Source organism: Magnolia sinica, chromosome 14, assembly GCF_029962835.1.
Source record: "Magnolia sinica isolate HGM2019 chromosome 14, MsV1, whole genome shotgun sequence".
In the NCBI taxonomy this organism is placed as follows: Eukaryota; Viridiplantae; Streptophyta; class Magnoliopsida; order Magnoliales; family Magnoliaceae; genus Magnolia; species Magnolia sinica.
Window position 1 is genome coordinate 74371407 of NC_080586.1, and position 12435 is coordinate 74383841.

Here is a 12435-nt window from a genome sequence, read left to right on the forward strand (position 1 = left end):
GTGGATGGCATGAATTTCAAGGTAATGATGGTGTTGTCCGTGGGTTGTCTTAAGATCCATGGGATTACTATATCGAGTCTGTTACGCCGGGCCAATCCCAGGATTAAACCTTCCCATCCCTTTCAATCCCTCGTACCAAACATGGCCTAGGCAAATGATTGGATGGGATTTAAAGGTAATGATGGTGTTGTCAGTGAATTGTCTTAAGATCCATGGGATTGCTATATCCCGGGATAAGATCACCCAATTTGTTTGGTACACTCGGCCAATCTCGGGATTTAACTTCTAATCCCTTTCAATCCGCCCAGCCAAAAGGGCCCTAACTGGATCATACATACAACGGTCGGAGTGGATCTCACATACATGTCAGAGTGGGCCCATAGAAAATCAGATGTAGGAGTCGGTGTGGTACCTGTTCCCAACACACTACCGCTTGGCGTAATTTAAGATGATAATTGATGCTCATAATGCTTGGCAGAGAAGAGAAGTGGCGTTATTTTGGTAATTAGTCCTCATAATGCTAGTAGAGTAGTGATTTAAACTAACTTTAGAAAAGAGTGGTCCGTTGGGGTCAGCCCACCATGGTGTTAATTTTAAATTTACCCAGAACAACATCAGGTGCGTGACCTCACCTTACACCTAAGGTTCAAAAAGCATGTCCATCCTTGTTTCAGGTGGACCACGTAGCTGGAAATAGTTGATAAAGAAAAGCTCACCCTCCAAACTATTTACAGTTGTGTGGCCTACTTGAAAGATAGATGGACTTGAATTTTGGGCCTTAGGCCTAAGTTTTAGTGTGCATCTAATGATTGGAGTGGATTTGATATAATCTCTATGGCGGGCCCTGTAAAAAAATCAAGGGTGGACGTCTCTATTCCAACTATTTCCTCGGTGTGGTCCACCTGAATCACGGGTGGGCATGATTTTTTAGGTTCTATACCCAATATAAGATTACACATCTAATGGTTGGAGTGGATCACACATACACATCAAGGTGAGTCCCATAAAAAATCAAGATACAGTGTCTGATGAATTTCTTTTTTTCAAAAAAAAGTCCAAGTTGGAGTACCATTTAATGTCTAACCAGCACGTATCATCCAACCTTTTTGTAAATATGACATCCAACCCGTCTAATAGGTTGGTCCATTACAAGCATTACTTTTTGTTACCCCGTTTTATGCTGTCGAGTTCATGAAACTTCCCATGAGGTTGAGCTTTGTGGGCCTCACCGTAATGCGTGTCAAAAATCTACGCCATCAGTCAGATGCACCATTCTATTTTGGGCCTAGGTATGAAAAATCAAGTCAATACGTGACTTTTGTGGGCCACACCACATACAGAAGTTGAGAGGGGCTACCCTCCATTAAAACATTCATAATCATTTATTGGGCCCATCGAGATGTGTTTCAGTAATCCAGCCCATCCATTATATGTGTCCCACTTTGATGAGGGGTCGATCTAAGAGTTTTAGATGCATCCAAATTTTTGGTGGGGCCCACCAAGTGCTTTTATATGTTTTAGGCATGTCTTCACATGATTTTAGATGGTATGGTCTACTTGAGTTCCGTATACGGCTGATTTTTGGGATATCCCATAATTTAAAGGGGACCCATCAAATGCACGGTGTTGATATTCGACATACATCAAAGTGGGGCCCACACAACTCAACCTCATGAGAAGTTCCCATGAGCTCGACCACATAGAACCTTTTCCATATATATATATATATATACTATATAGATAATATAGTATATATATATATATATATATATATATATATATATATATATATATATATATATATATATATATATATATATATAGATAAAGGAGTCTCCTCACCTTTGCACACGTATCATGGGTGTCTAATCTGAACGGTCCATGTGATGAGGAATTCCATTAAAACCCCTGTGACAAATTTTCACCCTGTTCTAAAATTCTGGTGGGCCATAGAAAAGAGAAATGCAAATCAAGGGAGGAAACTGTTTTCATTTTTCATGGCCCATCAAAGTTTTAGATCAAAGTAAAACTTGGTCCCGGGGGGTTTCACGAGGTGCTTCTTCACATGAACGGTTCAGATTTTGGATCCACATCACGTATGATGGGTTCTCAAAAAAGTTCGTATGTAGTACATACGAACTGGTTCGGAGGTGAGCGTTCCCGATATAAAGGCTAGTAGGGTGAACACAATTTGGTTGATTTTAATGGTGTGAATTTCTATCCTAACTATTTACCATGGTGTAGCCCAATCGAGTGTTGAATCTACCTTAGTTTTAAGGCCTTGTCCAAACATGAGGTGGGCCACATGATGAACGGGATGGATCTACTCCACATGAATTCTTTCCTTCTAGGTATGCGAAAGCAATGCCCTGTTACCCTTAGGAGGGTCATGCAAACTTTATACCAATATTTGGGAAGAAGAGACGTGTGAAGGGAGAGTAAATATAGAATGGCTGTATGCTATTATATATTTGGACCATCCAACTCAAGAACAGATCCATGCATTAGATAGATTACACGTCAACATGCCACAGGCAAAAAAGAATTTGATGATCATATGATCAATAATGTCAAATACTTACCAAAAGTGTTGGCTGTTAATAAAACAGTCCAACTATCCATATTGAACATGCATACATACTTTCACTCGTACTTACAAGTGTAGTTTCTTAGTTCTTGGCACATAATTTCCCTTTAATGAGTCTTAACTGATGAATGGCCTAGATCTTTGACACGTGTGTCACTTTACGTAACTATGACAAGCATTCTAAAATCACTTAATGTAAGCATATGTATTATTTAGAAGGGGAAATTTTCTTATTAAATGCATAGCTAGTTGGACAAAAATGCAATGTCCAGCTAGTTGTGTGGGAGCATTACTCTGTATACACACACACACATACACTCCTGTACGCACTTATGTATGTGAATTTTTGGGTTACTACACATGGTCATGACCAATGATAGGTTTGACCGATCCACCAAAGTGGGTTGCATGGTTCCTACAGTTGAAGATATATAGGGCATGGAGTAGTGATTGTGCTAAAATGGCCTAATATCATGATGCATAATTCACATTCGTGCCAAGAAGCAGATAGTTATCACCATATGTGGCAATTCATGAAAGACTCTTGTCCATATGGTGGGAGTACGACATGCGCGCAACTAATGGCTAACTCATGACAAACAACTAGTATATACATCATCGTTTGATAGGCCACAACTATCTATGGGTTCAGACGGTCGTCTCCACATTAGCAGACATGAGAAGTGGCTGCGAAGATATATATATATATATATATATATATATATATATATATTAGGGGTGCACATTGAACCGGTAGAATCGTGGAATCGGACTGGAACTGACCAAACGGTTCGGTTCTAGAGTGCACCGGTTCCGGTTCCAAAAATTAAAGAACCATTTAGTTCGGTTCAGTTTCGGTTTGGGAGTATGTAGAATTGAACCGAACCGTGGAGCAGAACTTGGAACCAAACCGTAGAACCGAACTTGGAGCCGTGGGTTTACAATATATTTTAGATGTATATTTGACTCATGACTTATGGTTTACAATGTACCCTTTGATTGTTTTCATAAATGTATTTTTTCACGCCATATACAATATCTAAACCATTCATCAAATGGATCACAACATCAATGGACATGGGCTAAATTATAAAATAGAACATGAAATTGGGTTGAATTATAAAAAGCCCAGAACCGGAACTAAACCGGTTTTCATGGTCCGGTTCCGGTTCGGTTATAGGGTGCTAATGGTTTGGTTCCGGTTCTGAAAATCCTAGAACCATAAGGAATGGTTCGATTCCGATTTCACCCCAGAATCGAACCGAATCGTGTGTGTGTGTGTGTGTGTGTGTGTGTGTGTGTGTGTGTGTGTGTGTGTGAGGAAGATCGAAGAGCTTCGGACTGTCGCCAACCTAACACATCAACTCAAATCTATAATAAAGTATTGCATATCAATTTTATCTTTTGTTCCATCTTAGCATCAGACAATCCATCTACGCTGTTACGTTGGACCGGTCTTAGATTAGGAGTAACATAATTTTGTCCGTCTATGCTGCTATGTTGTACTGACTTGGACTAGGAGTAATGTAATTCCCTTCCATCTACGCTGAGCATTGAATCGCAAGGAATACCTTTTACTTTTTCTCTTCCCAATAGCGTAATTTCCTTCATTTTTGCCTCAGTCGCTGGACCAAGGAAGACTTGGATCTAGGGCCTCACCATCTAGCTTGTATACAATGGATCGCAAAAACATCATCTTTGTAAGTTCTTTTTTATGTTATTAATATAATCGAATTTATTTACTTACGTGTTGTACATATTGCGTCATCTCTGGTATCACTACGAGAAAAAGACATATTGCATCATCTCTGGTATCACTACGAGAAAAAGACCTCTCAATTCAAAAAGTACAAAGAAGTTATTAGGAGGACGAATCTTTCCATTCACAAATCACTTGAATGCGCATACGGGTGGTTAAATAGACAGCCAAACTACTTTAGTTCTCGGTCATAGGCAAATGCTCAATCGCTCAGTCTATCTCAACACTCAGAGTTAAGGCTTTTAGTTCCAATTAAGCTGTAAAAAGCTTTGGCATGCCCAACATTATACACACGTATGCATGACCAAATTTCAAGCCAAAGATTAGTATTATTAAAACTAATTGAACCCAATCAAATTTTAATCGGGTCCAAAGTTGGTGGACATGACTAAGACCTAGCTAGACTCAATTTTTAACTGGGTCCTGTCAAAATAGGGTCAGGTTCACCGGGTACCTGGGGGTGCAGGTACCCATGGACAGTCCCAAGCACACAGATTGACTATTAGTGTACATGCAGTGCACCATGCACATTGTAAGGGCACCCATGATGGAACTATCAATGTTTAAAGATATACACAAGGTTTTCAATTTCCATTTTTACAGTATATCGGGAGTTTAGGATAAGGTCATTCAATTTCCTTTTGAGTGTCTATTAGAAATTTAGTGATCAATAATCCTGTAGGCTGTGTGGTAGGCATCTGGGGAACAAATCCCTGATATTCTATGTACCCACTTATAAAAGATGCTTCAGAGAATGGACAGCATTTTGCAACGTAGACATTGATTGAGAATGTGGAAGGAAAAGGAAAGACAGAATCATAGGATCATAAAAAGTTTTTGATACTCTGGAATGATGGTTGATACGTAGGCGCTAAGATATTGTTCATTTGGCACACGTAACTCCAATGGTGCAACATTGGTTGGATCACACTATAAGTTCTATAAATACCTTAATTAGAGCTTTGATGCACCAACACGCATGCATATATAAGTCAGTCCACTAGCATAGTGGACTCGTGCAATATCGAAGTTTTTTGGCGGGCCTTCAATCACCGCCGTATATTGTGGTGTGGTCCACTTGAATTGCAGATCCGTGTCTTTTTTTAGTTCATATCCTAAAATGAGCTCACAAAACAGATGGAGACAGGATATAAAATACATACATCAGGGCGGCCCCACAGCGCCTGTTGCGACGCAACTGGAATCATTGCTGAAGTCATTATCCTTTTTTTTTTTTTTTTTGACGTGCATCCGAATATTATATGCTTTATACGTATGAATAAAATCTTCAATTATCTTCAAAAAATAAAAAAAAAATAAAAATACTGCAGCACTTATGATTTTTTATATTTATCTGGAGCTTGGGAAAGGTTGTGGCTCTGAGGGGCGACCATGATGCATGAATTTAATCTACACTGTCCATCCATTTTGTCATATCATTTTAGGTTATGAGCCCAACAATGAGACGGATCTAAAACTCAAGTGGACCACACCACAGAAAGCAGGGCGCTAATAATGCTTACCATCGAAATTAGGGGTGTCAAAGGGTTGGGTTGGCTCGTCGGGCTTTTCGGCCTAACCTGCCTCATGGGTGGGCTTAGGCTTAAATCTAACGCCCATTTCTAAATCTGGCTCAGCTTTGACTAAGATGTCCAAGAGCCGGTTGGCTTGGCCCAGCCTGCTCAATTTTAAAGTCTTACAAGGGAAAAGTTACTTTAAGTAAAAGGATTGCTGGCTAGAGTGTCCTCCCCATTTACCATTGTGTTTATGCCAAACCACCGTACCACCCGGCTGACCCCACTTTAGGCCCCTGGCGTAAAAATAAGCCACGTCCACGTTTAAAGTGGGACACATTATTGTAAGTAGTGTACAAGGCAATGATCACCCTCCAAAATATTTCCCTTTGGATGCTCATGGTGGGTAACAGTCCTTGCAGAAGGACGATGTCCGTTTTAACTGATGCTTGCCAGAGAAAGGAGGAAGAAACGTTCCTCATAGAGCTGGGCATCAAGTCGAGTCAGACTGAGTTAGGGCTGACTCGACTCGATCCGGTTTTGAAATAGGCCTGACTCGAACTTGATCCGACTCGATACCAAGGCTAGCATGCCTGACTCTATTCGAGTCTGGTCAGGCCTAGACTAATCCGGACTGAGTTCGATCCGGTCAGAAGTACTAAGTCGGGTCGAGTTGGCACCGAGTCGGATTGAGAGATGAGGGAGGGAGAGGCCGAGAGAGTGGAGAGGAGAGAGAGGAGGATGAAGAGGAGGAGGGTGATGGTGGTGGGTGGTTGCCAGGCTTAGAAGATGAGGAAGATGAATGAGGGAGGGAGAGGCCAGACTTGGATGATGAGGAGGATGAGGGAGGGAGAGAGAGATTTTGGGATCAGGTCCGAATAAGGTGTGGTGGGTAGGGTTAGAGAGTTAAGTTTCGGATCAAGTCGGGTCTAACCGGATTAAGTTTTGGGTCGAGTTACTAGGTAACTTGAACTCGACTCGGTTTGAGTTCGGATCGGGCTAAGCCTACTCGGTTCAAACCGACTCACCCATTCGGTTTGAGTTGAGACGGATCAGAATGAGTCGGACAAATTGAGTTAGCCGGATCGAGTCATCTAGTGCCCACCTCTACTTCTTCATTTAGTTTTATCGGGCCAAACCCGATTTGACCAAAGTCTATGATTCAATGTGCCGTAGGTGAATGTACATACTACACATGCATGTAGGGCCCACAACAATGTTACGTAAAATCTACTCTGTTCATTCGTTTCTACGTAACACTCGAGATCTGAAATTCTAAGGTGTTACACACCAGCATATCCTTATGATGCCTAGTTGGCCTGCTACATTGTGAAAAATTCGACGTCTTTCATGTGTGCATGGCTTTGCGCATTCCGTATCCACACATGTATGCCACAAACACCACTCACACATGCACCAAATCTCACATGTGTGGGAAATCTATATCCATACCTTATGATATCACCACCCCATACCACCCCTCTCATGTGTGTGACAATAAAAGTCAACCTCCCCCTCACCTATCTATGCGTCACGCTCTCCTTCTCATATCCGTGACTTACGTAACCTATACCCCATGCATACTACCCTCTAATCATGCTTTAAGTCCCCTAACTAATTAGCTATCTAATACTAACTTAACCCTAACCACCCAACTATAGTTAACTTCCTACAACTAACCATTATCATTTATTTACAAATCCCCTCTTAGCCATTTTTTTAATTTATTTTCACCATTTATAGAAGAGAGAAGAGAGGGGGGGAGAGAGAGAGAGAGAGAGCTTGTTGGAGTAATCTTGGTGGGCCACCCTTTAATCTCAATCGTTGATCAAAGTGAGTCCACTCCCATCACTTCCTTCCTTCCTTTGTCTCATTTTGATCACTCTTCCTCATGACGGAGATCCACTGATGGTGGACCCCAAATGGAGATCAGGGACTGTTCAGACCATCTAATGGTGTGGATGTTCACTCCCCAAGTATAGGGTTGTGATGTAGTAATAAACTCAATGAGACCGAGGTCGAATCCCAAGGGACCGAAACCTGTACGTTGTCTGAAACTAGGTAGAATTAGAACAGACTACAACGGACATTTAAGCTTGATCTAGAACTTGTGAGGATCCACCATGGTGAAATCCACCGTGATGTAAAACTTAAGAGAAATCAAAGATAAGAAACTTAGGGATTCATGGATCCACTTAGAGATCGAGATCTTATGCCCGATCAAGAACCATGAAACAATGGGAATCTAACTGTACTTGATCTACCGTTTTCATGAGATGAATCCCAGGGCTTATGAATTAGAATGGATTCCATTACCAAACCATGCCCAGGAAACAAAGCAAACAATAGAATTAAACTAATTACCAACCAATCAACAATGCATGAAGGTTAGGAAGGGTACCGTCATCCGACCATGCCCATGAGACGCTGGGGAACAACAGGGCTTCCTGACGTTATAAACATCAAAAGGAAAAAGAAATACTCAAAACCATTGCAGACCCATTGTAATTTCAGTCACAACAGATCATTAAAAACTAAAAGCATTCCCTTAATTATCAAACTAAAATCAAAGTCAGTTTATAAATTTAAATTAAATTACCAGCATAAAATGGAGTCTCCCATCTCGCTACAAGCTTCACCTCTTAGCCCTAGCTAAGAGGTTTAGCCTAGCCATATGATTAGGCTAATTTCAAAAATAACAAAAACAAAAAGAAAAATAAATAAATAAAACAACTCTACTTTCTGTCTCTATGCTCCACGTCCAGCCCAAGCCAAGCTTCGATTTCTCCCTCCCTTTCCTCTTGGATCCTTCTCTTTTATATAAGCATTAGGGGTAATGCTGTGGCTGTTGGAGTCGGTGCAGAAGCTCCTAGAAAGCTTCTTACGCAGCAACAGGCGGTGCAGCAGCGTGCGCAGCAAAAGAAAACGCAAAATAGGACTTGCGTTTGGATCGAGTTTGCTCGGCTATTCTTCCAAATATCTCAAAAACGACGTCATAAACAGGGTTAGGGCTACATTTTCAATATATTGGACGGTCTGGATCATGCATCCGACCACCACTATGGACGCACAATGGCCCACAACGGCCGGATTTCACGGACGTGCGTAAAACCTACGCAGGGGCTGCGCTGAGGTGTTCGGTGGACCCATTGTCGGTGTCTTCATGGAAATCCACTCGGACCATTTGATTCACGTCGAAAAACCAGTCGGACGTGGTCCGTTTTGGATCGGATTCAATGTGGCCCACAGAGTTTTTCATACCACCGTCCATCCCCCGTTTGGATGGCTGAAATTCGATACGAGTTGTCTCTTAAAATTTCGTGAACTAGGATTTGGTTAGAGGGCCCGTGGAACTCCAATAGACGGTCCAGATCATCCGAATGGATGATAGGTGGGGCCCACAATCATCGTCCAGCGGTGAAGACGCCGTCTCCTTGCATGAGACAGATCGAGTCAAGGCAGTCAAAGCTGCCTTGATGTTTTGGTGCGGCGCGAGAGTGCACAGCACCGTGCACTTGCAAAGAACAGATGGGGTCCACTATGATGTATATGTAAGATCCGATCCATCCATTTGTTTTGTCAGCTCATTTAATGAGTTGAGCCCAAGATTGAGGCATATCCAGATATCAGGTGGGCCCTAAATCAGAGTTTTATGGGCTGATCTGTCCGTTGGGCCACTTCCACAAGGATCCAATGACTGAAATTCGACGTGTACCATTTATAGAAGAGAGAAGAGAGGGGGAGAGAGAGAGAGCTTGTTGGAGTAATCTTGGTGGGCCACCCTTTAATCTCAACCGTTGATCAAAGTGAGTGCACTCCCATCACTTACTTCCTTCCTTTGTTTCATTTTGATCACTCTTCCTCATGACGGAGATCCACTGATGGTGGAACCTAAATGGAGATCAGGGACTGTTCGGACCATCTAATGGTGTGGATGATAGAGAAAATACAAATATTAGCTTGATCCAAAAGATCGGTGGGACCCACTGTGATATGTACAGCCATCCAACCCCTTGGTAAGGTCACAAAGACATGGATGAAGGGCCACAAACATCAGCTTGGTCTAGAACTTGTGGGATCCACCATTGATCCACCGTGATGTTTAGATCATATTAGGGCATGGCCTTGAAAATCAGCCCGATCCAGGCCTGAAACAATGGGATCTAATGTCTACTACCGTTGAAAATCCCAGGGCTTATTTTTATTTCCATACAATCTGTTGATGGAGTCACACACCTGGCTTTCTTAAAAAAATTATATAAAATAAAATAAAAAAGGAAGAGGTGGGGTCACCAACACATGACATGCCGGAGACCCACCTTGATGTTTTTTTGGGGTTTCATCCACGCTACCATCTAACAGGTGGACCCCACCATTATGCATCTATTTTATCCAAGCCATCTAACCAATTTTCCAAATCATTTTAGGGATTGAGCCCAAAAATCAGGTTGATCCAAGATGTAGGTGGGCCACAGCAGAAGACTGTTGAGTGGATGCCCACTGCTGAAATTATAGGGCCCACCTTAATATTTACTTGCCATCTAACCTACAGCAAAAAAATTAATAAATAGAAAAAGAGGGCTTTCGGTCAACAGTAGCTGGGGGACGCTACTGATCACAGTCAATGGAGGGTGGTCCATCCATTCAGCTCATCAGGAGGGTGGTCCCCACCACATCAGTGGGACCCACCCACTAGTCAGAGTTGAAAATGGAACAGATCCAAATCTCTTATAAACCGCACTGTAGACGACAGTGCAGATTGAACATTCACCATTAAAAACTTCCCTGGCTCACCTTGAGATGTACATATATATTCTATGTCCACACTGGCCATCTGTTGCTGGAGTGGACCCCCCACACACCAGTGGGCCCCACTTCCTTGGGTTCAACCCACAAATGAATCAGATATAAATCTCAAGCGGACTGCATCATATGAAACAATGTTAATTGAACGCCCACCTGTTAAACCCCTGGACCCCACGTCCCCACCTTAGATCGATGTATGTATTTTCTTGTACCTCTACCTGATTTCTCCGCTCTATTGAATCATTGTAAGGTCGGGCCCAATTGGGCTATGTTTAGCCCATCTTGAGATGTGTGTTGGGCTCAATGTTATTGGGCCAACTTGTGGGCTCCTTCGATGTGTTCATAATGGCTTTAGAGTACTGGGCCCACTAGTTTTAAAGCCCACTTCCAGGGGATGCTTGTGGGCCCATTAGTGGTAGTCTCATGGGGCGAATAAATGGGCCTCTTTGACAAGTGTTCATGACTCCACGCGATGTGTGTGTCAGGCCATATTTGGGCCTATGGATTGAGTGTGATTGAGCCTTTGAATGGACAGATTGTGGTGATTAAGCGGCCTACCCGGAAGCGGATTGCGTACTGAGTTACTCAGTACGGTAAGCGTACTGAGTAAACTCCGTGGGCCCCAGTGTCATTCATGCATTATATCCACTCCGTCCATCTCTTTTAACACATAATTTTAGGGCTTTAGCACAAAAATGGAGTATATCCAAACCTCAAATGGACCACACCACCGGAAAGAGTGTGAATTAAATATCTGCCGTTGAAATATTCTTGGGGACAACAGAAGTTCTAGATCAAGCTGATATTTATGTTTTCCCTTCATCCATGTCTTTCTGATATTATAAACAGGTTGGATGACAAATAAACATCACTGGGGGCCTTAGAAAGTTTTCAACGGTTGAAATCAATACTTCTACTTTTTCCAGTGGTATGGTCCACTTGTGGTTTGTATATGCATCAATTTTGGTTTGAACCCATAAAATAATCTGGAAAAACGAATGGACGGCATGGATAAATCACATGAATTCGAGGTGGGCCCAACTGAGTTTACTCAGTACGATAAGAGCATAGTGAGTAACTCAGTACGCAATCCGATTTCGTCTCACTTAATGGTGAATACAGAAAGCAGCAAATATATATTTTTTAATCCAATATTGTCCCGTGCAAATAAATATTTTCTTATTTACGTAATAAAACAACCCAACTTTCAACATATAACACTTTTTTGGGCCCACCATGATTTATGTGTTACATTCACACCATCCACCACTTTTTTTGTATCATTCAAAAGCATGATCTAAAAAACTATGCACATCCAAAGTTCAAGTCAACCACACTACATAAGGTAATGGGAAACGCACTACTGTTGAAACCCTCCTAAGGTCCACCGATGAGGTTATTTGCCATCTATAAAATCACTTCATAAGGTCACACAGACCTGGATGGAGAGAAAACATGAAAATGAGCTTGATCAGAGCCTTCTACCACCGTCCATCCCCCGTTTGGATGGCTGAAATTCGATACGAGTTGTCTCTTAAAATTTCGTGAACTAGGATTTGGTTAGAGGGCCCGTGGAACTCCAATAGACGGTCCAGATCATCCGAATGGATGATAGGTGGGGCCCACAATCATCGTCCAGCGGTGAAGACGCCGTCTCCTTGCATGAGACGGATCGAGTCAAGGCAGTCAAAGCTGCCTTGATGTTTTGGTGCGGCGCGGGAGTGCACAGCACCGTGCACTTGCAAAGAACAGATGGGGTCCACTATGAT